The sequence below is a fragment of the Panulirus ornatus genome, chromosome 21, assembly GCF_036320965.1.
Source record: "Panulirus ornatus isolate Po-2019 chromosome 21, ASM3632096v1, whole genome shotgun sequence".
Taxonomy (NCBI): Eukaryota; Metazoa; Arthropoda; class Malacostraca; order Decapoda; family Palinuridae; genus Panulirus; species Panulirus ornatus.
The window spans coordinates 28217162-28242847 of record NC_092244.1 but is presented as its reverse complement, the minus strand read 5'-3'; the positions used below and the strand labels follow the sequence as shown (position 1 = coordinate 28242847).

Below are 25686 nucleotides of genomic sequence, written 5' to 3'. Positions count from 1 at the left end.
AAAAGGGGGTGACTGTATTGTTGACTGGTTGGTAAGGTTTATTGTATGTATGACTCATGGTGAGGTGCCTGAGGATTGGCAGAATGCTTGCATAGTGCCATTGTACAAAAGCAAAGGGGATAAAAGTGAGTGCTCAAATTACAGAGGTATAAGTTTGTTGAGTATTCCTGGTAAATTATATGGGAGGGTATTGATTGAGAGGGTGAAGGCATGTACAGAGCATCACATTGGGGAAGAGCAGTGTGGTTTCAGAAGTGGTAGAGGATGTGTGGATCAGGTGTCTGCTTTGAAGAATGTATGTGAGAAATACTTAGAAAAGCAAATGGATTTGTATGTAGCATCTATGGATCTGGAGAAGGCATATGATAGAGTTGATAGAGATGCTCTGTGGAAGGTATCAAGAATATATGGTGTGGGAGGCAAGTTATTAGAAGCAGTGAAAAGTTTTTATCGAGGATGTAAGGCATGTGCACGTGTAGGAAGAGAGGAAAGTGATTGGTTCTCAGTAAATATAGGTTTGCAGCAGGTGTGTGTGATGTTTCAATGGTTGTTTAATTTGTTTATGGATGGGGTTGTTAGGGAGGGGAAAGAGGGGCAAGTATGCAGTCTGTTGTAGATGAGAGAGATTGGGAAGTGAGTCAATTGTTGTTCGCTGATGATACAGCGCTGGTGGCTGATTCGGGTGAGAAACTGCAGAAGCTGGCGACTGAGTTTGGTAAAGTGTGTGAAAGATGAAAGGTGAGAGTAAATGTGAATAAGAGCAAGATTATTAGGTACAGTAGGGTTGGGGGACAAGTCAATTGGGAGGTAAGTTTGAATGGAGAAAAACTGGAGGAAGTGAAGTGTTTTAGATATCTGGGAGTGGATTTGGCAGCGGATGGAACCATGGAAGCGAAAGTGAATCATAGGGTGGGGGAGGGGGCGAGAGTTCTGGGAGCGTTGAAGAATGTTTGGAAGTTGAGAACATCATCTCAGAAAGCAAACATGGGTATGTTTGAAGGGATAGCAGTTCCAACAATGTTATATGGTTGCAAGGTGTGGGATATAGACAGAGTTGTGCAGAGGTTGGTGAATGTGCTGGAAATGAGATGTTTGAGGACAATATGTGGTGTGAGGTGATTTGATCGAGTAAGTAATAATAGGGTAAAAGAGATGTGTGGTAATAAAAAGAGCGTGGTTGAGAGAGCAGAAGGTGTTTTGAAATGGTTTGGGCACATGGAGAGAATGAGTGAGGAAAGATTGACCAAGAGGATATATGTGTCGGAGGTGGAGGGAACGAGGAGAAGTGGGAGACCAAATTGGAGGTGGAAAGATGGAGTGAAAAAGATTTTGAGTGATCGGGGCCTGAACATGCAGGAGGGTGAAAGGCGGGCAAGGAATAGAGTGAATTGGATCGATGTGGTATACCGGGTTTGACGTGCTGTCAGTGGATTGAATGAGGGCATGTGAAGCGTCTGGGGTAAACCATGGAAAGCTGTGTGGGGCCTGGATGTGGAAAGGGAGCTGTGGTTTCGGGCATTATTGCATGACAGCTAGAGACTGAGTGTGAACGAATGAGGCCTTTGTTGTATTTTCCTAGCGCTACCCTGCACACATGAGGGGGGAGGGGGACGGTATTCCATGTGTGGCGAGGGGAATGAATAAAGACAGACAGTGTGAATTGTGTGCATGGGTATATATGTATGTGTCTGTGTGTGTATATATATGTGTACATTGAGATGTATAGGTATGTATATTTGCGTATGTGGATGTGTGTGTATATACATGTGTATGGGGGTGGGTTTGGCCATTTCTTTCGTCTGTTTCCTTGCGCTACCTCGCAAACGCGGGAGACAGCGACAAAGCAAAATAAAAAAATAATAATAAATAATAAATAATAATAATAATAATAATAATGGTGTGCAAATTGAGAGGGTTAGGGAAAATGATTTGGTAAACAGAGAAGAGGTAGTAAAAGCTTTGCGGAAGATGAAAGCCGGCAAGGCAGCAGGTTTGGATGGTATTGCAGTGGAATTTATTAAAAAAGGGGGTGACTGTATTGTTGACTGGTTGGTAAGGTTATTTAATGTATGTATGACTCATGGTGAGGTGCCTGAGGATTGGCGGAATGCGTGCATAGTGCCATTGTACAAAGGCAAAGGGGATAAGAGTGAGTGCTCAAATTACAGAGGTATAAGTTTGTTGAGTATTCCTGGTAAATTATATGGGAGGGTACTGATTGAGAGGGTGAAGGCATGTACAGAGCATCAGATTGGGGAAGAGCAGTGTGGTTTCAGAAGTGGTAGAGGATGCGTGGATCAGGTGTTTGCTTTGAAGAATGTATGTGAGAAATACTTAAAAAAGCAAATGGATTTGTATGTAGCATTTATGGATCTGGAGAAGGCATATGATAGAGTTGATAGAGATGCTCTGTGGAAGGTATTAAGAATATATGGTGTGGGAGGCAAGTTGTTAGAAGCAGTGAAAAGTTTTTATCGAGGATGTAAGGCATGTGTACGTGTAGGAAGAGAGGAAAGTGATTGGTTCTCAGTGAATGTAGGTTTGCGGCAGGGGTGTGTGATGTCTCCATGGTTGTTTAATTTGTTTATGGATGGGGTTGTTAGGGAGGTGAATGCAAGAGTTTTGGAAAGAGGGGCAAGTATGAAGTGTGTTGGGGATGAGAGAGCTTGGGAAGTGAGTCAGTTGTTGTTCGCTGATGATACAGCGCTGGTGGCTGATTCATGTGAGAAACTGCAGAAGCTGGTGACTGAGTTTGGTAAAGTGTGTGAAAGAAGAAAGTTAACAGTAAATGTGAATAAGAGCAAGGTTATTAGGTACAGTAGGGTTGAGGGTCAAGTCAATTGGGAGGTGAGTTTGAATGGAGAAAAACTGGAGGAAGTGAAGTGTTTTAGATATCTGGGAGTGGATCTGGCAGCGGATGGAACCATGGAAGCGGAAGTGGATCATAGGGTGGGGGAGGGGGCGAAAATTCTGGGAGCCTTGAAGAATGTGTGGAAGTCGAGAACATTATCTCGGAAAGCAAAATGGCTATGTTTGAAGGAATAGTGGTTCCAACAATGTTGTATGGTTGCAAGGCGTGGGCTATGGATAGAGTTGTGCGCAGGAGGATGGATGTGCTGGAAATGAGATGTTTGAGGACAATGTGTGGTGTGAGGTGGTTTGATCGAGTAAGTAACGTAAAGGTAAGAGAGATGTGTGGAAATAAAAAGAGCGTGGTTGAGAGAGCAGAAGAGGGTGTTTTGAAATGGTTTGGGCACATGGAGAGAATGAGTGAGGAAAGATTGACCAAGAGGATATATGTGTCGGAGGTGGAGGGAATGAGGAGAAGAGGGAGACCAAATTGGAGGTGGAAAGATGGAGTGAAAAAGATTTTGTGTGATCGGGGCCTGAACATGCAGGAGGGTGAAAGGAGGGCAAGGAATAGAGTGAATTGGAGCGATGTGGTATACCGGGGTTGACGTGCTGTCAGTGGATTGAATCAAGGCATGTGAAGCGTCTGGGGTAAACCATGGAAAGCTGTGTAGGTATGTATATTTGCGTGTGTGGATGTATGTATATACATGTGTATGGGGGTGGGTTGGGCCATTTCTTTCGTCTGTTTCCTTGCGCTACCTCGCAAACGCGGGAGACAGCGACAAAGCAAAAAAAAAAAAAAAAAATAATAACAATAATGATAATAATAATAATACTTCTTTCTAAAAAGGGAGACAGGAGTCACACAAGGAGTGCTCATCCTCCTCGAAGGCTCAGATTGGGATGTCTAAATGTATGTGGATGTAACCAAGATGAGAAAAAAGGAGAGACAGGTAGTATGTTTGAGTAAAGGAACCTGGATGTTTTGGCTCTGAGTGAAACGAAGCTCAAGGGTAAAGAGGAAGAGGTAGTAAAAGCTTTGTGGAAGATGAAAGTTGGCAAGGCAGCCTGTTTGGATGGTATTGCGGTGGAATTTATTAAAAAACAGGGTGACTGTGTTGTTGAATGATTGGTAAGGGTATTTAATTTATGTATGACTTATGGTGAGGTCCCTGAGGATTGGCGGAATGCATGCATAGTGCTATTGTACAAAGGCAAAGGGGATAAAGGTGAATGCTCAAATTACAGAGGTATAAGTTTGTTGAGTATTCCTGGGAAACTATATGGGAGGGTATTGATGGAGAGGGTTACGTGATGTACAGAGCATCAGACTGGGGAAGAGCAGTGTGGTTTCGGAAGTTGTAGAGGATGTGCGGATCAGGTGTTTGCTTTGAAGAATGTATGTGAGAAATACTTAGAAAAGCAAATGGATTTGTATGTAGCATTTATGGATCTGGAGAAGGCATATGACAGAGTTGATAGACATGCTCTGTGGAAGGTATTAAGAATATATGGTGTGAGAGGCAAGTTGTTAGAAGCAGTGAAAAGTTTTTATCGAGAATGTAAGGCATGTGTACAAGTAGGAAGAAAGTGATTGGTTCTCTGTGAATGTCTGTTTGTGGCAGGGGTGTGTGATGTCTCCAAGGCTGTTTAATTTATTTATGGATGGGGTTGTTAGGGACGTGAATGCAGGAGTTTTGGAGAGAGGGGCAAGTATGCAGTCTGTTGTGGATGAGAGAGCTTGGGAAAGAAGTCAGTTGTTCGCTGATGATACAGTGCTGGTGGTTGATTTGGGTTGAGAAACTGCAGAAGCTGGTGACTGAGTTTGGTAAAGTGTGTGAAAGAAGAAAGCTGAGAATAAATGTGTATAAGAGCAAGGGATAGGTCAATTGAGAGGTAAGTTTGAATGGAGAAAAACTGGAGGAAGTGAAGTGTTTTAGATATCTGGGAGTGGATTTGGCAGCGGATGGAACCATGGAAGCGGAAGTGAGTCACACGGTGGGGGAAGGGGAGAAAGTTCTGAGAGCATTGAAAAATGTGTGGAAGGCGAGAACATTATCTCAGAAAGCAAAAATGGTTATGTTTGGAGGAATAGTGGTTCCAACAACGTTATATGGTTGCAAGGCGTGGGCTATAGATAGAGTTGTGTGGAGGAGGGTGGATGTGTTGGAAATGAGATGTTTGAGGACAATATGTGGTGTGAGGTGGTTTCATCAAGTAAGTAATGAAAGGGTAAGAGAGATGTGTGGTAATAAAAAGTGTGTGCTTGAGAGAGCAGAAGAGGGTGTTTTGAAATGGTTTGGTCACATGGAGAGAATGAGTGAGGAAAAATTGACAAAGAGTATATATGTGTCAGAGGTGGAGGGAATGAGGAGAAGTGGGAGACCAAATTGGAGTTGGAAAGATGGAATGAAAAAGATTTTGAGCGATCAGGGCCTGAACATGCAGGAGGGTGAAAGGCATGCAAGGAATAGAGTTAATTGGAATGATGTGGTATACTGGGGTCGACATGCTGTCAATGGATTGAACCAGGGCATGTGAAGCGTCTGGGGTAAACCATGGAAAGTTTTGTGGGTCCTGGATGTGGAAAGGTAGCTGTGGTTTCAGGGCATTATACATGACAGCTAGAGACTGATTGTGAACGAATGTGGCCTTTGTTGTCTTTTCCTAGCACTACCTCGCACGAATGTAGGGGGAGGGGGTTGTCATTTCATGTGAAGGAATGGCGATGGGAATGAATAAAGGCAGCAAGTATGAATTATGTGCATGTGTATATTTGTATGTCTGTGTATGTATATATATGTATATGTTGAAATGTATAGGTATGTATATGTGCGTGTGTGGACGTGTATGTATATACATGTGTATGTGAGTGGGTTGTGCCATTCTCTCATCTGTTTCCTTGCGCTATCTCGCTAACGCGGGGGACAGCGACAGAGTATAATAAATGAATAAATAAATAATAAATAAATAGACTTAATCACTGTCTCCTGCATTTGTGAGGTAGCGCAGGGAAAGAGATGAGGAATGGCCCAACCCACCCACATACACACGTACAAAAATAAACGCCCACACACACACACATATACATTTCAACGTATACGTACATATACATACATATGCACATGCACTTACTGCCCTCATCCATTCCCGTTGCCACCCCGCCACACATGAAATAGCATTCCTCCCCCCCTCCAGTGAGGCACTGCCAGGAACAGACAAAAAAGACCACATTCGTTCAAACTCAGTCTCTAGCTGTTGTGCAATGCACTGAAACTACAGCTCCCTTCCCACATCTAAGCCCCACAGACCTTTCCATGGTTTACCCCAGGCATTTCACATGCCCTGGTTCAATGTCAGTCCCACTTTGCAAGGTAATATCAGGAACAGAAATCTAGGCTCATTCCCTACTCCTCTGAAAAAGTAATAATACAAGAAGGGAGGATTTCCAAGCCACCTGCTCCTGCCCCTTTTTGCCAATTTCTACTCCCACCAATAAATAATAACATTAGGAATAATAATATGAAAAAAAATAATTGTATCAATAAGTGAGTATGCAATCAGTAGGGGGTGGGGGGCCTGGGGAAATGAGTCAGTTGTTGTTTGTTGATGACACAGCTCTGTTGGCACTTTTGAGTGAGAAACTGTAGAAGCTGATGTCTGATCTTGGAAGAATTTGTGAAAGGAGAAAGTTGAGGGTTAATATGAATAAAGGTGATGATATGAGGCTTATCAGTACAGAGGGACAGGTTAGGTTCGGTGCAAGTTTGAATGGAAAATTTTGAAGGAACTGGAACATTGTAGATATCTAGGAACTGACTTATCAGTGGATATAACAATGAAAGTGGAAGTGTCATAGGGTTGGTGAGAGGGCAGATATTCTGGGAACACTGATGTATGCCTGGAAAGAGGTAATTATCTGGGAAGGCAAAATTGGGTGTGTTTGAAGGTATAGTAGTCCTGGCAATGGTGTATGGATGCAAAGCATGGGCTACAGTTGAATTGTGCATTGGAAGGTAAAATATGTGAGGACAGTACATGGTGTGTGTAGTGGTTTGGTCGAGTAAGTAATAAATGGGTGTGGTATTAAGATGAGTGTGGTTGAGAAGGCTGAAAAGAGTGTGCTGAAATGGTATGGACATGTGGAGTAAATGAGTGAGAAGAGGTTGACAAAGAGATATATATATATATATATACTTCCCACTATTCCCTGCGTGTCGGAGAAGGCGACTAAAAGGGGAGGGAGCGGGTGGCTGGAAATCCTCCCCTCTCGTTTTTTTTTTTTTTATTTTCCAAAAGAAGGAACAGAGAAAGGGGCCAGGTGAAGATATTCCTTCAAAGGCCCAGTCCTCTGTTCTTAACGCTACCTCACTAGCGCGGGAAATGGCAAATAATATGAAAGAAAAGAATATGTCAGAAGAGAGGTGTCAAGTCAAATGGGGGACCAAATTGGAGATGAAAGGATGAAGTGAAAAATATTTTGAGCACCTGGGGCCTGATAATAGATGAGGGTGAAGGACAAATATGGGAGATAATGAATTAAGAGTGGTGTAGTATACAGGGGAAGACATGCTGTCAATGAACTTAACCAGGGTATATGAATATGACAGCTAGAGAAAGGATGTGAGCAAATGAGGCCTTTCTTTGTTTCTTACTAGCATTACCTTGCCAACACAGGGAATGGCAAACGTGTTAAAAACAAAATAATAATGCTAGGAGCATTGAAGAATGTGTGGAATGAAAGATTATTTGGGAGGGCAAAAATGGATATGTCTGACGGTAAGTAGTTCCAACAGTGCTGTATGAATGCAAGGCCCAGGCAAAGAATGAGGATGTACAGAGGAAGGTGGATGTATTGGATGTGAAATGTTTAAAGACAATATGTGGTGTGAGGTGGTTTGATGAAGTAGGTAATAAAAGGGTAAGAGAGAGATGCGATAATAAAGAGTGAGTTTGCAGGAAATAGCAATCAAGTATAATAATAATATAACACTTATTATCCCTGGGGATTGGGGAGAAAGAATACTTCCCACATATTCCCTATGTGTCATAAAAGGCGACAAAAAGGGAGGGAGGAGGGGGCAGGAAATCCTTCCCTCCAGTTTTTACTTTTCCAAAAGAAGGAGCAGAGAAGGGGGCAAAGTGAGGATTTTCCCTCTAAGGCTCAGTCCTCTGTTCTTAACGCTACCTTGCAAACACGGGAAATTGCAAATATGTATGAAAAAAATAACAATTATACATGAAACATAACAATTATATGTGAAAAGTGATAATGAAACAGCATATCAACATTCTGAATTGTTTACATTCATAACTCCAACCACTAATATCAACTAACTGCTCACAAAAAGACAATGGTAGTCTAGGTCACATTAAACTGGAAGTGCAACATATCCAAATCTTTATAGTACATGATACATTACAAGGCATATAAATTAAATAAGAAAGAAATTTCATTCTTCCATAGTCATATATATTATGTAACAGAATTAATTCTATGATTCACTTTGCAAATAGTGAACACTGCACGCGAATGCACTGTACAATACATATATATTACAAATGTTACTATCTTTATCCCAATCTGGGCATAGATGAAAACATGCAAAACCTCAAGCACAACAATCTTGTTCATCGTCCACCCTCTTGTCCACCTCCAAACAACACCATGATCAGTACCACTGGGACAATGTACATCCACTGCAGAAAGAAAACAACTATTAGTAACTGCATTCTAAGAAACAAGTGATAGCTTACTCCAAGAAAACAGCTGCAAAAATGAAAAATATTCTCAATTAACCTACATTTGTATATCATCATGAATTACTTTTCAGCCTCACGTGATGGTAATGTAACACATCCAAGCATATGAATTTATTTGAACATTACTGATTTTAATGACAGAAGTATCAAAATTTGTGAGAAATATTTCAAAATCTAGACAGTAAACTTAAGTACAATTCTTGTGGTCCATGTGGCATTCCACAAATAATACACAAAAATACTAAACATTCAAATCACATAAAACATCTAAACATTTTCTAATAGGATGGTACAGATATCCTTTTCATCTGCATACACATTTCTAAACATCAACTTGCTGTAATTCCAAAAGAAGGCTTATTATAATTTTGGAAAACAAAGATATAGTTTGTACCTCTTTAATCTGGCAACCTTGGGATCTGGCTACTGCACCACAAAAAATGCCGGAAAACAGAAAACTGACCCCTCTAAAGGTTCTCGGGTGAAAACTCTTACCAATTACCATCAGCTTGGTTTTATATGTTCCTGCAGCAAAGAACTTTTAACCCATCTTTGGAATCCTTAACCCCCCCAGATGGAGACTCCTCAGTATCTTGGGCAAGGGTTTTTCATGGCATACGATGCCAATACAGAGCAGATTCATCTGCACTATAAACTTGTTTTGGAGCTATAAGAAATTATTAGGACTGACAATTAGCTGAGCTGCAGTGTAATCAGATTTTGGTGCCTTAGCATTGCTAATATCACCCTGGTGGCAGATCCACAAACTAATGGTGGCAGATTCAAAATGAGGCAGACCAAGGGATTTGCCATACTACATAGTGCTGGATTAGAGAGGTACAATCTGTTCCACAAAGAACTGCCTTTTGGAATGAGTACCAAAACTTGAGACATTTCTTGGAAAGGAATTCAAAACCACCCTTGGGACTAAGTTTGAACTAATATCCTTACATACAAAATATATCTTGTAATATACTGGCAAGAGTCTCTGCACCAATGACAAAGTACCTACCGTCTAGGTCAACTCATGGTGAACTTTACCCAATTAGAATTTACATTAACTACCTTACATTCAAATGAAAGGTGAAGGTTCAAAAAAAGGGGATATAAAAAAAATGCAGAGCATGTCCCTGGGATAGGGCAGAAAGAATTCTACCTCCATATTCCCTGCATGTCATAGAAGGCAACTAAAGGGGGGCAGTAGTTGGGGGTCTAGACCCCCTTCTTGTATTTAAGTTTCTAAAAGATGGAACAAAAGAAAGTGCCAAGTAGGGAGTGCTCATTCTCCTTAAAGGCTCAAGCTGGGGTATTTAAAAATGCATGGATGTAACCAAGATGAAAAGAGAGGAGAGATAAGTAGCATGTTTGAGGAAAGAAAACTAGTTGTTATGGCTCTGAAAGACACAAAGCTCATGGGTAAAGGGGAAGAATGGTTCATAATGTCTTAGGAGCAAAGTGGTCTGAGATAGGATGAGAGATAAGGAAAGAGAAGCAGGAGTTGTGGGTGTGAAAGAAAGAGTGTAAAGAAGTGAATTCTAGATTGATTCGAGTAAAAATGAAAGTGGATGGCGAGAAACAGGTCATTATCAGTGCTTATACACCTGGCCATGGGACAAAGAAATGTGTCTCAGCAGTTTTGATGTAAGAGAATGGGTATTTGTAATGGGTGAATTAAATATGATGGTAAGTGGTGTGGCAGTTGAGACGATAACTGGGAGGCATGGAGTATTCAGTAATATGAGTGGAATTGGTGAACACCTTGTGGAGTTGTGTGCAGAAAAAGGATTGGTAACTGGGAATAGCCAGTTTAAAAAGAGGGACATACACAAGTATATGTATGTGAGTAGGAGAGATGGTCAGTCAGCATTATTAGATTACACATTAATTGACAGATGTGTAAAAGAGAGACTGTTGGACGTAAATGGCTAAGAGGGGCAGCTGGGGGATGTCAAATCACCATCTTGTGAAGGCAAATGTGAAGATCTGATAAGGTGTTTAGAAAAGAGAGAACAATATCAATAAGAGAATAATGAGAATAATTGAGCTGAGAAAGAGAACTGTGTTAAGAAATATCAAGACAGAAGAGTGTAGAATGGCAAAAAGTGAGATGAAATAAAGCAAGGGGAGTGGGTGAAGAATGGGAGGTGTTTAGGAAAGCAGGGTTGGCATGTGTGTGAGATGCATGTGACATGCAAAAGGTGGATGATGAGATGATTGGAAAGGGAAAAAAGAAAATAATGATGCTGTGAAGAGAGTAATGAGAGTGAGCTTGGAAATGAGACTTGTGGACCTCTGTGGTGTAGCAGGTCCTGACCATGATGAATTCACAGGCTGCCCAGGATGGAGCGCATGGTTCAAATTTTAGTTGTGGCAGTTGGTTTGCAGTCAACTCATATTCATCCACCTTTAGGAGTTGGTGAATAAAATGGGTACATGGCTCAGGTTAGGGTATATCTATTTTTTTTTTTTCATTTTGCTTTGTCGATCTCTCCCACATTAGCGAGGTAGCGCAAGGAAACAGACAAAAGAATGGCCCAACCCACCCACATACACATGTATATACATACATGTCCACACACACAAATATACATACCTATGCATCTCAATATATACATATATATACACACACAGACATATATGTTGGAAAGGATCACAATTTTGCACGTGATCAAGATATTCCTATGAGTCCACGGGGAAAATGAAACACGAAAAGTTCCCAAGGGCACTTTCGGGTAATAATCACATCATCAGGAGAGACATAAGAGAGAAATATAACAGTCAGTTGATATACATCGAAGAGACGAAGCTAGGACACCATTTGGTAAACATGTGATTGTCCAAAACATGTTTTGGACAATCACATGCGCTGATGATACAGCACTGGTGGCTGATTCATGTGAGAAACTGCAGAAGCTGGTGACTGAGTTTGGTAAAGTGTGTGAAAGAAGAAAGTTAAGAGTAAATGTGAATAAGAGCAAGGTAATTAGGTACAGTAGGGTTGAGGGTCAAGTCAATTGGGAGGTAAGTTTGAATGGAGAAAAACTGGAGGAAGTAAAGTGTTTTAGATATCCGGGAGTGGATCTGGCAGCGGATGGAACCATGGAAGCGGAAGTGAATCATAGGGTGGGGGAGGGGGCGAAAATTCTGGGAGCCTTGAAGAATGTTTGGAAGTCGAGAACATTATCTCGGAAAGCAAAAATGGGTATGTTTGAAGGAATAGTGGTTCCAACAATGTTGTATGGTTGCGAGGCGTGGGCTATGGATAGAGTTGTGCGCAGGAGGGTGGATGTGCTGGAAATGAGATGTTTGAGGACAATATGTGGTGTGAGGTGGTTTGATCGAGTAAGTAATGTAAGGGTGAGAGAGATGTGTGGAAATAAAAAGAGTATGGTTGAGAGAGCAGAAGAGGGTGTTTTGAAATGGTTTGGTCACATGGAGAGAATGAGTGAGGAAAGATTGACCAAGAGGATGTATGTGTCAGAGGTGGAGGGAATGAGGAGAAGTGGGAGACCAAATTTTAGGTGGAAAGATGGAGTGAAAATGATTTTGAGTGATCGGGGCCTGAACATGCAGGAGGGTGAAAGGCGTGCAAGGAATAGAGTGAATTGGAACGATGTCAACGTGCTGTCAATGGATTGAACCAGGGCATGTGAAGTGTCTGGGGTAAACCATGGAAAGTCCTGTGGGGCCTCGATGTGGAAAGGGAGCTGTGGTTTCAGTGCATTATTACATGACAGCTAGAGACTGAGTGTACACACATATATACACACACAGACACACACATATACACATATGCACACAATTCACACTGTCTGCCCCTACTCACCCCCATAGCCACCCCGCCACACATGGAATGACATCCCCCTCCCCACTCATGTGCGCGAGGCAGCGCCAGGAAAGGACAACACAGGCCCCATTCGTTCACACTCAGTCTCTAGCTGTCATGTAATAATGCACCAAAACCACAGCTCCCTTTCCACATCCAGGCCCTACACACTTTCCATGGTTTACCCCAGACGCTTCACATGCCCTGCTTCAATCCATTGACAGCACGTCGACCCCGGTATACCACATCATTCCAATTCACTCTATTCCTTGCACGCCTTTCACCCTCCTGCATGTTCAGGCCCCGATCACTCAAAATCATTTTCACTCCATCTTTCCACCTAAAATTTGGTCTCCCACTTCTCCTCATTCCCTCCACCTCTGACACATACATCCTCTTGGTCAATCTTTCCTCACTCATTCTCTCCATGTGACCAAACCATTTCAAAACACCCTCTTCTGCTCTCTCAACCATACTCTTTTTATTTCCACACATCTCTCTCACCCTTACATTACTTACTCGATCAAACCACCTCACACCACATATTGTCCTCAAACATCTCATTTCCAGCACATCCACCCTCCTGCGCACAACTCTATCTATAGCCCACGCCTCGCAACCATACAACATTGTTGGAACCACTATTCCTTCAAACATACCCATTTTTGCTTTCCGAGATAATGTTCTCGACTTCCAAACATTCTTCAAGGCTCCCAAAATTTTCGCCCCCTCCCCCACCCTATGATTCACTTCCGCTTCCATGGTTCCATACGCTGCCAGATCCACTCCCAGATATCTAAAACACTTCACTTCCTCCAGTTTTTCTCCATTCAAACTTACCTCCCAATTGACTTGACCCTCAACCCTACTGTACCTAATAACCTTGCTCTTATTCACATTTACTCTTAACTTTCTTCTTTCACACACTTTACCTAACTCAGTCACCAGCGTCTGCAGTTTCTTACATGAATCAGCCACCAGCGCTGTATCATCAGCGAACAACAACTGACTCACTTCCCAAGCTCTCTCATCCCCAACAGACTGCATACTTGCCCCTCTTTCCAAAACTCTTGCATTCACCTCCCTAACAACCCCATCCATAAACAAATTAAACAACCATGGAGACATCACACACCCCTGCCGCAAACCTACATTCACTGAGAACCAATCACTTTCCTCTCTTCCTACTCGTACACATGCCTTACATCCTCGATAAAAACTTTTCACTGCTTCTAACAACTTGCCTCCCACACCATATATTCTTAAAACCTTCCACAGAGCCTCTCTATCAACTCTGTCATATGCCTTCTCCAGATCCATAAATGCTACATACAAATCCATTTGTTTTTCTAAGTATTTCTCACATACATTCTTCAAAGCAAACACCTGATCCACACATCCTCTACCACTTTTGAAACCACATTGCTCTTCCCCAATCTGATGCTCTGTACACGCCTTCACCCTCTCAATCAATACCCTCCCATATAATTTACCAGGCATACTCAACAAACTTATACCTCTGTAATTTGAGCACTCACTCTTATCCCCTTTGCCTTTGTACAATGGCACTATGCAAGCATTCCACCAATCCTCAGACACCTCACCATGAATCATACATACATTAAATAACCTTACCAACCAGTCAACAATACAGTCACCCCCTTTTTTAATAAATTCCACTGCAATACCATCCAAACCTGCTGCTTTGCCGGCTTTCATCTTCTGTAAAGCTTCTGTAAAGCTTTCTCCCCTATCCCTGGGGATAGGGGAGAAAGATTACTTCCCACATATTCCCTGTGTGTCGTACAAGGCGACTTAAAGGGAGGGAGCAGGGGGCTGGAAATCCTCCCCTCTCGTTTTTTTTTTTTCTTTTTTTTAATTTTCCAAAAGAAGGAACAGAGAAGGGGGCCAGGTGAGGATATTCCCTCAAAAGGCCCAGTCCTCTGTTCTTAACGCTACCTCGCTAACACGGGAAATGGCGAATAGTTTGAAAGAAAGAAAGAAATATATATATATCATCCCTGGGGATAGGGGAGACAGAATACTTCCACCATGTATTCCCTGCATGTCGTAGAAGGCAATTAAAAAGGAAGGGAGCGGGGGGGGCTGGAAATCCTCCCCTCTCAATTCTAGTTTTCCTAAAGAAGGAACGGAGGAGGGGGCCAAGTGAAGATATTCCCTTAAGGGCTCAGTCCCCTACTCTTAACTCTACCTTGCTAATGCAAGGTAGAGTGGAGTAAATAAGGAGTTCCTATACAGAGAGGTTAGTTAGTTAAGCCTTGAGGGGCCAAACCCATACTTGTAAAATTTTTCCTAAGGAGTCTATCCATAATTGTATGGGTTGCCTCTTCCCACACTCATTTAAATAGGAGAGCATGTTTTATCAGTAACCAGAGGTACATTACATCACAAGTTACTACAATCAGCAACAGCAAAAAATCATAGTGTCAGTTACCCATATCACACAATGGAGGAATATGTCTGACCCCATACTTATGGTCATTTAAACTAGAAAGTGCTTTCTATTAGTATTTAGAGATGTCTTATATCATAAGCAACTAATATTAACACCCAAAAAGAATCCTAGCATCAAGTACCCACATATCATGATGGGGAAAGGTATGACTTTGACACCCACACCAAATTTAATCCTCTGTACGCAAATAGGGTTAATTTACCAATACTATGTTTTTCTTTAATTTTTCCTGATATTTCCTATTAAATGATCACTTAAATATCATGCTTAATTTTTGATAAACCTCAGTCAAGGGATCTCCTTATATTTTCTGTGCTTAGTCCTTTAAAGGTTACAAGTCCCTCGCAAATGATTAAATATTAGTCTGTCCCCATCCTCTCCAACCTTGCAAAAATTCCTGAGAGAATAACACTAACAACTTATCTATTATCATAAAAGCCAATCACCTCCTAACCATTAGCTAATGTGGGAGAAAAAGCACCATACTTCACTGACTATATCCATGACATTCCTAGCTCTATAATTCCACTACTGAACAAAAGAAATATACCTGGCGTTTCTCTACTGTCTAATAAATCTTGGAAACCCCACACTATACAAATAGCAGTATGACTGAAAAAATGGAATTCTTAGTCAAATGCTTTAGACGAGCAATTACTCCATTTATACATAGGAATGATTCATCCTTGCATATAGTAATGCTCTCTCTGGATGCTATGACCCTAAGTACATTACATAAATCAATTTAAAGTAATCCAACCTACCAAATCTCCATGTGTCCTTAAAACAGGACACACTTTCAATGTGCTCCATTTCTGATTTTCTGAGCCTCTTCAATAAATATTACTCTGGCTCTTGCTCCCAAGACCAGGCTGCTTGTGTGCTTCCAGCATTAGCTGGATCATATCATATCAAGCAGGCCATTACATCACATAATTAAGAAGTGGTCATTAACAACTATTGGGTGGGTTGCTGTGATGCTGAACCTGTTTCTTTCTCTACAACTATAAGCTTTAAAACTTTTTAACTTTTCATTCTTTTTACGTAGAAGCCTCCAGTCAGAAACAAAAGTTCACATCAAAGCTTGGCCTTAAATGAAAACTGAAAAGAGTTAAGGACAGGAAGAAACAAAGAAAGAAGAGGAAAAATATCTATGAGAATTTGGGAGGAATTGTAGTTGTCTAAAAAGACATGAGTGGGTATGGAAAGAAAGAGATATCATGGCTCACCCTTGAGTTTGAAACAGCCACACAATGACCATGAAATACAATAGTCTACCAAGCACTGGTGTGTAGTCCAACTAATGGCAGTGGCATACAAGGAACCAGCTGTCAGGAACTGATTCCAAAGCAATACAGTATGACCTCTGAAATTACAATTTCTGAAGTTACAAAACCTCTAAAATTCAGATTATTTCTGGCCCTAAGATCTGATTCATAACTCACAAAATTCTCTGAAATTCTGAGATTTGGATCAACAGCAAAAGTCTAACAAGCATACTGTATTCTAATTTCTTCATTCAGATGCAGTTTCTAGACTTTTGTTAACTATATTGTACTTGTATACCCTGTACACATCATCTCTGTTGAGTCATTCCACAATTTGGAAAATTCCAAAATTGAGAAAGGCATAGGTCTCAAGCAAAAAGAATTTTAGTGGTTATTCGATATCTACAAAAAAAAACAATAACCGCCTACAGCCCCTACATTGCACTGTGTCCTTTACTTAACTCCCCTAAGTCCCTCCAAAACCCCCAAGTGTAACTGCTCAGAAGAGAATTTACAGCATCTTAACAGGACTCCCAGTTTCCTAGAAAAGATTAAACTATTTGTGTAGCATGAGTTTTCCAAAATACATCAGATGTCACAGTAATACCAAATACATTAGCTGTATTGAGAGGTGGAATTACAGATCCTTGAAGGTGGTGGAAAGTTGTAAGGGGTTTTAAAAATGTTAAGAGGCATTAAACTTAACAAGGTTGTGTCCGGCCCATTAGGAAAATCCTTTGCAGGTCTGAGTTTTGAAAAAAGTTGTGATAAAATGAAATGGAGACTGAGCAAGAGTGGGTGGAGCACATTTGAAAGAAATGGAGGAATGCAAGAAGTGTTAAACAGTCAGCATTTGAATGCATCCAGTTATTTGCTGAAGGAACAAAGCTATTGATAAAAAGGGGAGAAGATTGTAGGAGACAGGACAAAACCCTAATGGGCACTGTTATTCGTACAGAAAAATGAAAAGTTGATCCATCAATAATTACAGAGAAAGATCAGCCAGAGAGGAAGCTGCAAGTGAGGGAAAACTGTGAGGGAGGAAAACCAAAAGAAGGGAACTTGAACATGAGGCCCCACTGCCATACCCTGTTAAAGCTTTTGTTGTATCAAGAGCTACAACACAGGATTTTCCAGTTTCTCTGAGATGATGACCAGGCATTAGTAGCATGGGAAAGGATATCACTGGTGAATCTCACCTTTTGAAAGCTATACTACTGACCAAAAAGAGGACTGTGAGATTCAAAACTTTTAGGAAATGGTAGTCAAGGAGAGATCCACCAACAATGGTATTACTGTGCAAGTATAACATCTGGGCAATAGTCAGAAGGGTTAGTTAGAATGGTAACCTTTAGAAAAAGCCATGCCAATGTACTGTATGTTTCTAAGAAGAAAGAAACGTAAAAGAATGTGGTACAGATGAGCACGTACAAGTGCACTCTTTCAAAACACATCCATGGATGCAACAAAAGAGATCATAAGATAAGAATCAGGGAGTGAGGGAATTTCAACGTCCTCTAAGATGGAGTTGTTTTGATGAAGGTGGGATGAATGAATCTGTTAAGAGTTGCTTCTTGCCTGAGAAGCCCTTTCCTATCTTCTTTGTCCTATCTCTGTATCTCTGGAGCTTTATATACATTTCATTCAAGGTCTACCCTCCCTCCAAGAGCATTTCTGTCTGAGTCTGGAGCCTGCAGAAAGGGAAGGGCAGAGCCCTGACATGACTGTAACTACCCCGGACCAAAAAAAAGTTGGTTGGTTCAGTCTCTTGACATGCTCGTGATGAGTCTGATGAAGAATTTACAGGCTAATCCAGAATTGATATCTTTTGAAACTGCCTCTGATCATAAAGGTAATACCTATTCCAATCAATCATGAGTTAAAAGGTATTAACTAGCCTAGAAGCATGTTAGGCTTTCAGCTAATCAGTTGAAAATGCTTGGATCACAATTATTTTCATTATTCCCTTTGCTCATTCTACACTTTCAATATGCTCCTCAACACCTTCATAACATTTTGCAAAGCTGTTTTCTGTTCTCTGCTTTTGCAAGGTAGTACTAGGAACAGACGAAAAAATAGCCTTTATTACTTACATGCACTCTCTAGCTGTCATACAGAAAAGACACCTTGTATGATTTTCATTCTTCTGACATCTGTGCCTTTATAAACAATGCTAGGTATAAGTTTCAACTCAACTTACGTATTTAGCCAGGAATGATCTATTGTCCTTCCCCTCTGCTTTTTCATTCTTCATAGCTTCCATCTTCTCAATATACGTGGCAGTGTCAGGTCTGTAATACAGTAATACAAAATGAAGTAACATCATAAATAAAAAATTAACTCAGTAGGAAGCAGCTTATTATATAAGGTACAGTTAATGAAGATAAGAGTACTGAGGCATAATGTGAATGTGAAGAAAATGAAAGCTGAATACATGAAGAAAGGAGTAAAGCATGTGGAAAAATAACAAAATATGAAAGGCATGGTTGTAACATGTAACAGAATTAGCAACAATTTACAAATACAGTCACACAAAACAGCTAAAAAGTGATGTTTACTTTGTGGCAAGCGTAAATCTTGTGATGTCGCACATGGATGTATAGCAAAATGTGCTAAATGATTTCATAGTATGTATTCTTGTAATTACACAGTTCAAGCAAGAGCAATTCTTACCCCTATATCTGTTTTCTGAACATAATCTTCTACATTTTGAAAAGAAAAAATTTTCCATTAAGCTCAAAATTCCCAAATTTTTAGAGAAACGAGAACATCATTCTTGTGGATGTTAATGGATTACATGGAAGATCATCCTGCATCTTCACATATGTCTGCATCCAAAGATGCATTGCCATATTTGAAATAGATGACTGAAAAAAGGCTTTCCTAATAGACTTGCTTTTCTTCTTTATGGTGCAGATGCTACTCTCATTTATGCCATAATGGCAAGCAACTACTGAAGTGCTAAACCCATGCTCAAGTTTTTTCAATATCTTGAACGAGCTCACTTGTAGTGGGAGTACTTGCTGGCTACTTAGGCATTGCAGTGACTGGTTCAAGTGAGCAGCAGAGAAATATATGAGTGGCAAATAATGCATCCTTACTCTTTGAAGGCTAGCAGAAAACTGACGAAGAGGGCAGAATGGCATATGCAGCATCAGCATCCTGCAGTGTTTGCCTCCTGGGCTTACATTATACTTCACAATAGTTTACATCATAATGAAAAAATGGGAGTAATTTAAGTGCCTGTGCTACACTGAAAACCAAGGAATCTGTAAATATGTTAAAGATTGAGATATTCTGAAGTTTTCTACAGGCCATCTTATTGCAAGGAAAGCAAAGGCACATAGATTATAACAGAAACAGGTACTGCAGGACTGGTATTAGTCTGGAATGAACAAAAATGCATTCAAAATTTGAGATTTCATTATCTCTTGCAATAAACTAATCAAACTATCATGTCAAGGAAAGTGATGAATACAGATACCACAGATATGTTACTTTGAGAATATAAACATTTAAACTCTATGAACTTTATTTTCTCTTGAACTCCCCTTGCTCAAGATTACACTGAGTGAAAAGTATTCAACTTTAATTAGGCTCCATCACTAAGAGTACAGTCTTGTCTGAGAACTCATGGCAAAGGAGTCTAAATGTCTCCGCTACTGGGAATAGCACAGCCTTAGGCTGCAGAAGCCTTTTGAAAGGTCTAGGGTAACACCAGGACTCTTCTTAAAAAATAGTTCTGGGGTCAATTATAAATAATCAGTAAATATGTATGCTGGTGGATCAGGATACAGCATGAGATAGGTACTAAGTCCATTCTGTATCAATCAATACACACTATATCAAGATATCAATTTCCACTTAAATACAAGGTTATGGACTGCAGCTCAAGAAAAACATAAGATAATACTCTAAATGTAGCGCACAAAATGGAAATAATGTAGCTACCAGTAAGCAAAACATTATTTAAACAATGAAGATAACATGCAATAGACATAGAAAACAATAGACTTTTCTGAGTGTCTATACAGCTATTTGTTCTTGCATTAGGTGAGAACCAACTTATGAGAACTTAATAGAAAAAATAAACATAAACTAAAATCTAGCCATTCATTCACAGACTGAAAGGCAAAAGCTTTGAACACATGTGACTATGACTCCAGGTGCTAGGGAAAATTTCTTCTTACAGGTTTTCTATCTATCTATCTGTATCTCTGATGTCTGTTCCCACTGGGAACTCCCTCAAGGGGGTGGCCATGACAATAGATCTCCATATCTAGTGAACTCCACCACTGCTCTTGGCCTTTAGCACCCCACCCTTGATAGGCCACTAACAGAGTGTAACTCCATCACAGTGTTGGCAGAGGCTACCGAATGTTCCCACTGACTACGTCTACTTAATGCACCTGCCTAATACTCTTAACCTAATGCTCCTACTTAAATGTTCCTAACTACTACTCCTATCTATTTCTCTAATCATTTTGCCAAAAGGCAGGGCTATCATATTGCTCATGCAGGAAAATCTAAGGTTATGAAGAATGAGCTGTGTGAACTACACGATGTCAAGTGTTTTGTAAGACAAGGAATTGTATAACTGTGGATGGAATGCTAATAGTCCATGTGTGGATGAGGCATAAAAAGACTGCTACCTGAGTCAGAAGAGTGTAACATGACAAACACAGAAATGTTGATTCACTAAGCAGCCATCACTAACCCTTCCGATACCCATGTACGGTTAGCTAAAGCATTAGGAAAGAACATACTGATGAGGACTGTGTAGAAAAAAATATATAGAAATACAACTTACTTTTCAATCACACAGCAAAAGATGTATATGTAAGACCACTCATTTCCCGAACTGGAAATATTCTAAAATGTGCAATGCTGTACTGCCTATAGTTCTTTTGCAACTTTTCCTCAATATTGTGCTCTGTGTAATTCAATTTTTGTGTATAATTAGTAAAAAACCTAGCCAAGAGCACTGTGTTGAAAACAATATACAATAAATACACTAATGTTTTATATGGGTTTGGGACCAGAGGCCAAAAATACACGAAATAATTCTAAAAGCTTTATGTAAACAGTGGAAATAATACACCGAATGTTACTTACACAATAAAAATAATCTGTGATAGAATATATACAGAAAATAAGAGACAGCTGATATAACTGCCCCCTTTTTATAAACTGACACATTACCTGTCCCAGACTCTGCAGTGTGACAAAACCCAGAAATATGCCAAAAATTTAACTATAAAGTACCAACCTACAGCGCATGCCCTTTAAACTGACTAACTTTTCTTAACTAATGAAAAATAATTTTGCCGTAGTGTTCTCACCAGATCGGTCATCCAGACATCAATACACATCTTAAGAAGCATAATATCAAAGTTACAAAAGCATTCTTCCCTCATACAGTGAGATAGGTTTTTAAAAAATAATGAAACAAAATGAACCTTACCTTAACCTGGAAGAAATAAAGCCCAGTCTTTATTGATGAACTGCTCTTATATCATTTTCGTACACAAATACAAAGAAATACAAAGGAATTCAAACATCAACTGATCATTGTGTCCTCTCAAGGTTTTTTGTGATAGTGAAAGATAACTGTTTCCATTAATGTTTCAGGAATATGCATGAGCATGTATTCATGACAGAATTAATAGGGGAGAAAGAATACTTCCTACGCATTCCTCACGTGCTGAAGAAGGCGATTAAAGGGGACAGGAGCAGGGGGCTGGAAACCCTCCCCTCCTTGTATCTTAACTTTCTAAAGGGGGAAACAGAAGAAGATGTCTCGCAGGGAGTGCTTACCCTCCTTCAAGGCTCAGATTGGGGTGTCTAAATGTGTAAGGATGTAACCAAGATGAGAAAAAAGGAGAGATCGGTAGTATGTTTGAGGAAAGGAACCTGGATGTTTTGGCTCTGAGTGAAACGAAGCGCAAGGGTAAAGGGGAAGAGTGGTTTGGGAATGTCTTGGGAGTAAAGTCAGGGGTTAGTGAGAGGACAAGAGCAAGGGAAGGAGTAGCACTACTCATGAAACAGGAGTGGTGGGAGTATGTGATAGAGTGTAAGAAAGTAAACTCTAGATTGATATGGGTAAAACTGAAAGTTGATGGAGAGAGATGGGTGATTATTGGTGCATATGCACCTGGACATGATAAGAAAGATCATGAGAGGCAAGTGTTTTGGGAGCAGCTAAGTGAGTATGTTAGTAGTTTTGATGAACGAGACCGGGTTATAGTTATGGATGATCTGAATGCAAAGGTGAGTAATGCGGCAGTTGAGGGAATAATTGGTGTACATGGGGTGTTCAGTGTTGTAAATGGAAATGGTGAAGAGCTTGTGGATTTATGTGCTGAAAAAGGACTGGTGATTGGGAATACCTGGTTTAAAAAGAGAGATATACATAAGTATACGTATGTAAGTAGGAGACATGGCCAGACAGCGTTATTGGATTACGTGTTAATTGATAGGTGCATGAAAGAGAGACTTTTGGATGTTAATGTGCTGAAACGTGCAACTGGAGGGATGTCGGATCATTATCTTGTTGAGGCGAAGGTGAAGATTTGTAGAGGTTTTCAAAGAAGAATGCTGGGGTGAAAAGAGTGGTGAGAGTAAGTGAGCTTGGGAAGGAGACTTGTGTGAGGAAGTACCAGGAGAGACTGAGTGCAGAATGGAAAAAGGTGGGAACAAAGGACGTAAGGGGAGTGGGGGAGGAAGCAGCGATGGCTTGCACAAAAAATGCTTGTGGCATGAGAAACGTGGGAGGTGGGCAGATTAGAAAGGGTAGCGAGTGGTGGGATGAAGAAGTAAGATTATCAGTGAAAGAAAAGAGAGAGGCATTTGGACAAGTTTTGCAGGGAAATAATGCAAATGACTGGGAGATGTATAAGAGAAAGAGGTAGGAGGTCAAGAGAAAGGTGCAAGAGGTGAAAAAGAAGGCAAATGAGAGTTGAGGTGAGAGTATTATTAAATTTTAGGGAGAATAAAAAGATATTTTGGAAGGAGGTAAATAAAGTGCGTAAGAAAACGGAACAAATGGGAACTTCAGTGAAGGGGGCTAATGGGGAGGTGATAACAAGTAGTGGTGATGTGAGAAGGAGATGGAGTGAGTATTTTGAAGGTTTGTTGAATGTGTTTGATGATAATAGTGGCAGAAATAGGGGGTTTTGGTCAAGGTGGTGTGCAAAGTGAGAGGGTTAGGGAAAATGATTTGGTGAACAGAGAAGAGGTAGCAAAAGCTTTGTGGAAGATGAAAGCCGGCAAGGCAGCAGGTTTGGATGGTATTGCACTGGAATTTATCAAAAAAGAGGGTGACTGTATTGTTGACTGGTTGGTAAGGTTATTCAATGTATATATGAATCATGGTGAGGTGCCTTAGGATTGGCGGATGCTTGCATAGTGCCATTGTACAAAGGCAAAGGGGATAAAAGTGAGTGCTCAAATTACAGAGGTATAAGTTTGTTGAGTATTCCTGGTAAATTATTATTATTTTTTTTTTTTTGCTTTGTCGCTGTCTCCCGCGTTTGCGAGGTAGCGCAAGGAAACAAACGAAAGAAATGGCCCAACCCACCCCCATACACATGTATATACATACGTCCACACACGCAAATATACATACCTACACAGTTTTCCATGGTTTACCCCAGATGCTTCACATGCCCTGATTCAATCCACTGACAGCACGTCAACCCCGGTATACCACATCGATCGAATTCACTCTATTTGTTGCCCTCCTTTCACCCTCCTGCATGTTCAGGCCCCGATCACTCAAAATCTTTTTCACTCCATCTTTCCACCTCCAATTTGGTCTCCCACTTCTCGTTCCCTCCACCTCCGACACATATATCCTCTTGATCAATCTTTCCTCACTCATTCTCTCCATGTGACCAAACCATTTCAAAACACCCTCTTCTGCTCTCTCAACCACGCTCTTTTTATTTCCACACATCTCTCTTACCCTTATGTTACTTACTCGATCAAACCACCTCACACCACACATTGTCCTCAAACATCTCATTTCCAGTACATCCATCCTCCTGCGCACAACTCTATCCATAGCCCACGCCTCGCAACCATACAACATTGTTGGAACCACTATTCCTTCAAACATACCCATTTTTGCTTTCAGAGATAATGTTCTCGACTTCCACACATTCTTCAAGGCTCCCAGGATTTTCGCCCCCTCCCACACACAATGATCCACTTCCGCTTCCATGGTTCCATCCGCTGCCAGATCCACTCCCAGATATCTAAAACACTTTACTTCCTCCAGTTTTTCTCCATTCAAACTTACCTCCCAATTGACTTGACCCTCAACCCTACTGTGCCTAATAACCTTGCTCTTATTCACATTTACTCTTAACTTTCTTCTTTCACACACTTTACCAAACTCAGTCACCAGCTTCTGCAGTTTCTCACATGAATCAGCCACCAGCGATGTATCATCAGCGTACAACAACTGACTCACTTCCCAAGCTCTCTCATCCCCAACAGACTTCATACTTGCCCCTCTTTCCAAAACTCTTGCATTTACCTCCCTAACAACCCCGTCCATAAACAAACAACCATGAGACATCACACACCCCTGCCGCAAACCTACATTCACTGAGAACCTACACGTACACATGCCTTATATCCTCGATAAAAACTTTTCACTGCTTCTAACAACTTGCCTCCCACAACATATATTCTTAATACCTTCCACAGAGCATCTCTATCAACTCTATCATATGCCTTCTCTAGATCCATAAATGCTACATACAAATCCATTTGCTTTTCTAAGTATTTCTCACATACATTCTTCAAAGCAAACACCTGATCCACACATCCTCTACCACTTCTGAAACCACACTGCTCTTCCCCAATCTGATGCTCTGTACATGCCTTCACCCTCTCAATTAATACCCTCCCATATAATTTACCAGGAATACTCAACAAACTTATACCTCTGTAATTTGAGCACTCACTCTTATCCTGGTAAATTATATGGGAGGGTATTGATTGAGAGGGTGAAGGCATGTACAGAGCATCAGATTGGGGAGGAGCAGTGTGGTTTTAGAAGTGGTAGAGGATGTGTGGATCACGTATTTACTTTGAAGAGAAATATCTATCAAAATAGATGGATTTGTATGCAGCATTTATGGTTCTGAAGAAGACATATGGTAGTTGACAGAAATGCTTAGTATCATGAATGCAATATGACAATAAAGGCATCTTATCTTATCTTAAGAATTCAAGGTGTAGGAAGTAAGCTGCTAGAACCTGTGAGAAGTTTTTATCAAGGGTGTAAGGCATGTGTATGAGTAGGAACAGAGGAGAGTGACTGGCTCCCAGTGAAGGTCGGTCTGTAGTAGGGGTGTGTGATGTCACCATGGTTGTTTAATTTGTTTTTGGATGGGGTGGTTACGGAAGTGAATGCAAAAGTTTTGTAGAGAGGGGCAAGTATACAGTCGGTTTGGTATGAGAGGGCCTAGGAAGTGAGTCAACTGTCA

The 25686-nt window shown here is 40.7% G+C and overlaps 1 long non-coding RNA gene across 1 annotated transcript; it reads right to left on the bottom strand.

Annotated features, from left to right (window-relative positions):
• Positions 1-8138: 8138 nt before the first annotated feature.
• Positions 8139-25091, bottom strand: LOC139756432 (uncharacterized). The gene is made up of 2 exons (XR_011714338.1): positions 18387-25091; positions 8139-8553 (listed from the first exon to the last, which is right to left on the bottom strand). It is a non-coding gene; the product is annotated as an uncharacterized lncRNA (long non-coding RNA).
• Positions 25092-25686: the final 595 nt, after the last annotated feature.